Source organism: Nansenia antarctica (genome assembly GCF_963989245.1).
Source record: "Nansenia antarctica genome assembly, chromosome: 9".
NCBI lineage: Eukaryota > Metazoa > Chordata > Actinopteri > Argentiniformes > Microstomatidae > Nansenia > Nansenia antarctica.
In genome coordinates, this window is record NC_137679.1 from 46,459,311 (window position 1) to 46,463,960 (window position 4,650).

The following is a 4,650-nucleotide window of genomic DNA, read 5'->3' on the forward strand; positions in this document are numbered from 1 at the left end:
ATACAGATGACAACGGCAACGGCTGCTGCTGCCACCAAGGCAGGCATTCTCCGCTGCCGCCGCCACATCCATCAAGGCTCCCAGCAACATCAACACCGGACTCTACACCACCCCCCCCCCCCCCTCCCCGTTCACTGACTCTGTGTTCCATGTTACTTGTTGTTGTTGCTTGTTGTTTTTTGTGTCTCCCCATGTGTGTCCTATATTGTCAGCGTCTTTGAGCCCTGGAAAAGCGCTATATAAATTTAATTAATTATTATTATTATTATTAGTTAGTAGTAGTAGTTAGTTAGTAGGTGTTAGTTAGTAGTAGTAGTAGTAGTAGTAGTTAGTTAGTAGGTGTTAGTTAGTAATAGTAGTAGTAGTAGTAGCAGTAGTTAGTAGTAGTAGTAGTAGTTAGTTAGTAATAGTAGTAGTAGTAGTTAGTAGGTGTTAGTTAGTAGGTGTTAGTTAGTAGTAGTTAGTAGGTGTTAGTTAGTAGTAGTAGTAGTTAGTAGGTGTTAGTTAGTAGTAGTAGTAGTTAGTAGGTGTTAGTTAGTAGTAGTAGTAGTTAGTAGGTGTTAGTTAGTAGTAGTAGTAGTTAGTACCTGAGAAGGTGGCAGGTCCCAGCTGGGTGCAGCTGAAGCCTCTCCCCTGCAGCCACCTCCTCAGTCTCACGTGCTGAGGCTCATGGGACAGCGTCACTGCGGGGAGAAGAAGAGCTGCCGTCAAACCACTGCTGCCAGACCAGACTCCCCCTAGTGGCAGGGCAGGGTACTACAGGAGTGATTTTACCTGACTGGACTGTTGTTGCCCCGTCCTCCTGTTCCCTCCTCTTCCTCCTCTTCCTCCTCGCTCTTCTCCCGCTCCTCATCTCTCACGTCACCTGGACCGGAGGGTCAGGATAGGAGGGTTAGGATAGGAGGGTCAGGATAGGAGGGTCAGGAGGGTTAGGATAGGAGGGTTAGGAGGGTCAGGATAGGAGGGTCAGGATAGGAGGGTCAGGATAGGAGGGTCAGGATAGGAGGGTCAGGATAGGAGGGTCAGGATAGGAGGGTTAGGATAGGAGGGTCAGGATAGGAGGGTCAGGATAGGAGGGTCAGGATAGGAGGGTCAGGATAGGAGGGTCAGGATAGGAGGGTCAGGATAGGAGGGTTAGGATAGGAGGGTCAGGATAGGAGGGTTAGGATAGGAGGGTCAGGATAGGAGGGTCAGGATAGGAGGGTTAGGATAGGAGGGTCAGGATAGGAGGGTCAGGATAGGAGGGTCAGGATAGGAGGGTCAGGATAGGAGGGTCAGGATAGGAGGGTTAGTATAGGAGGGTTAGGATAGGAGGGTCAGGATAGGAGGGTCAGGATAGGAGGGTCAGGATAGGAGGGTCAGGATAGGAGGGTCAGGATAGGAGGGTCAGGATAGGAGGGTCAGGATAGGAGGGTCAGGATAGGAGGGTCAGGATAGGAGGGTCAGGATAGGAGGGTCAGGATAGGAGGGTCAGGATAGGAGGGTCAGGATAGGAGGGTTAGGATAGGAGGGTTAGTCTGATTTGCACTCAGTTGTACAACGCTGTAAACATTGATTTCTACCGCAGAGCGCTACAGAGGGTGGTACGGCCACCTCAACCACAGTCTGTTAGACCCCAGCCACCCCAACCACAGTCTGTTAGACCCCAGCCACCCCAACCACAGTCTGTTAGACCCCAACCACCCCAACCACAGTCTGTTAGACCCCAACCACCCCAACCACAGTCTGTTAGACCCCAGCCACCCCAACCAGTCTGTTAGACCCCAGCCACCCCAACCACAGTCTGTTAGACCCCAGCCCCCCCAACCACAGTCTGTTAGACCCCAGCCACCCCAACCACAGTCTGTTAGACCCCAACCACAGTCTGTTAGACCCCAGCCACCCCAACCACAGTCTGTTAGACCCCAGCCACCCCAACCACAGTCTGTTAGACCCCAGCCACCCCAACCACAGTCTGTTAGACCCCAGCCACCCCAACCACAGTCTGTTAGACCCCAGCCCCCCCAACCACAGTCTGTTAGACCCCAGCCCCCCCAACCACAGTCAGTTAGACCCCAGCCACCCCAACCACAGTCTGTTAGACCCCAACCACAGTCTGTTAGACCCCAGCCACCCCAACCACAGTCTGGTAGACCCCAGCCACCCCAACCACAGTCTGTTAGACCCCAGCCACCCCACCACAGCCTGTTAGACCCCAGCCCCCCCAACCACAGTCTGTTAGACCCCAGCCACCCCAACCACAGCCTGTTAGACCCCAGCCACCCCAACCACAGTCTGTTAGACCCCAGCCCCCCCAACCACAGTCTGTTAGACCCCAGCCACCCCAACCACAGTCTGTTAGACCCCAGCCACCCCAACCACAGTCTGTTAGACCCCAGCCACCCCAACCACAGCCTGTTAGACCCCAGCCACCCCAACCACAGTCTGTTAGACCCCAACCACCCCAACCACAGTCTGTTAGACGCCAGCCACCCCAACCACAGTCTGTTAGACGCCAGCCACCCCAACCACAGTCTGTTAGACCCCAGCCACCCCAACCACAGCCTGTTAGACCCCAGCCACCCCAACCACAGTCTGTTAGACCCCAGCCACCCCAACCACAGTCTGTTAGACCCCAGCCACCCCAACCACAGTCTGTTAGACCCCAGCCACCCCAACCACAGTCTGTTAGACCCCAGCCCCCCCAACCACAGTCTGTTAGACCCCAGCCCCCCCAACCACAGTCTGTTAGACCCCAGCCCCCCCAACCACAGTCTGTTAGACCCCAGCCCCCCCAACCACAGTCTGTTAGACCCCAGCCACCCCAACCACAGTCTGTTAGACCCCAGCCACCCCAACCACAGTCTGTTAGACCCCAACCACCCCAACCACAGTCTGTTAGACCCCAACCACCCCAACCACAGTCTGTTAGACCCCAACCACCCCAACCACAGTCTGTTAGACCCCAGCCACCCCAACCACAGTCTGTTAGACCCCAGCCACCCCAACCACAGTCTGTTAGACCCCAGCCACCCCAACCACAGTCTGTTAGACCCCAACCACCCCAACCACAGTCTGTTAGACCCCAGCCACCCCAACCACAGTCTGTTAGACCCCAGCCACCCCAACCACAGTCTGTTAGACCCCAACCACCCCAACCACAGTCTGTTAGACCCCAGCCCCCCCAACCACAGTCTGTTAGACCCCAGCCACCCCAACCACAGTCTGTTAGACCCCAGCCACCCCAACCACAGTCTGTTAGACCCCAGCCACCCCAACCACAGTCTGTTAGACCCCAACCACAGTCTGTTAGACCCCAGCCACCCCAAACCACAGTCTGTTAGACCCCAGCCACCCCAACCACAGTCTGTTAGACCCCAGCCACCCCAACCACAGTCTGTTAGACCCCAGCCACCCCAACCACAGTCTGTTAGACCCCAGCCACCCCAACCACAGTCTGTTAAACCCCAACCACAGTCTGTTAGACCCCAGCCACCCCAACCACAGTCTGTTAGACCCCAGCCACCCCAACCACAGTCTGTTAGACCCCAGCCACCCCAACCACAGTCTGTTAGACCCCAGCCACCCCAACCACAGTCTGTTACTAGGCATATTATTTTTTTGCACTCATGTCCTGTTGTACCACTGACACTTTTATCTTGAATCATGCTTGATTTATTATGCTCTTGTCTTGTGCTGCAATGTCAGGAACCGAAGCCTAAGAATTTTACTCTGTTACACTTGTGTAACGTGACATAGACCCCCTCTAGTGGTGGGGGAGGGGAGTACAGGACTTACTTTACACATTTGGATACCTTTGTGTATGTTTGTTTACTACATGTATGAACAGCCCTGCCTGCCAACACGAAAAAAGCAAAAGCGTGTTTTCATCTGTTTACTACCAGGGCACAGTTGGTGCCTACTGTACTGTACTGTATTGAGGGGAAAAATTAAAATAAACACGACTTTTAGAAGAGTTGCCAGAATGGTTTGCTTTTGCAAGAGATGATTTACTGGTTTGGTGTGAGGTTTTGTAGAGGTGTGGAGAGTTTTGCAAAAATAGCGTTAAAAACTAATTTCTAAGATGCTTCAAACAGTCAGACACTGACAATTAAAAAGAGCGTTCATCCTCCGTATGATCACGTGGGTAACACATATCACATATATACAGTATATATCACACTACAACACTACGTACGTGTCAGGGGAGCGACACAGATGATACATACTAGATGTCTCTGCATAGATGATACATACTAGATGTCTCTGCATAGATGATACATACTAGATGTCTCTGTATAGATTATACATACTAGATGTCTCTGTATAGATGATACATACTAGATGTCTCTGCATCTGAGGTTGCAGAGGGATCCACACCACGTGTCCAGATCCACACCACGTGTCCAGATTGTTTTTCCGGGTCTGCTCACTGCGTGTGGCTGCTCTACGGAAGCCCACAGGTTTAGTTCGCCGTTTGTCGTTTCCGTCTCCAGAATCAAGAAACAGGTCCAATAACTGTACACGAAGACATATCCACACTATTAGTCGAAGATTAGTTTAGTAGTTGGTATTAGTTTCATGTTAGTTAGTTAATATCGTATTTCAGCGCTGTTGTTGCGCCAGAGAGAGTCTGACCCTGCAATGATGCTTAGCACATCTGGACACCAG

The 4,650-nt window shown here is 52.4% G+C and overlaps 1 protein-coding gene across 1 annotated transcript in view; it reads right to left on the minus strand.

Annotated features, from left to right (window-relative positions):
* Window positions 1-809, minus strand: part of setd4 (SET domain containing 4) — an 11,753-nt gene extending 10,944 nt beyond the window's left edge. Inside the window, exons 1-2 of the mRNA XM_080539860.1 lie at window positions 775-809; window positions 588-683 (exon numbers count right to left, since the gene is read on the minus strand). The gene's annotated coding sequence lies outside the window, so the exon portion shown is untranslated. The remainder of the gene's footprint in view (window positions 1-587; window positions 684-774) is intronic.
* Between the last annotated feature and the right edge of the window lie 3,841 nt (window positions 810-4,650).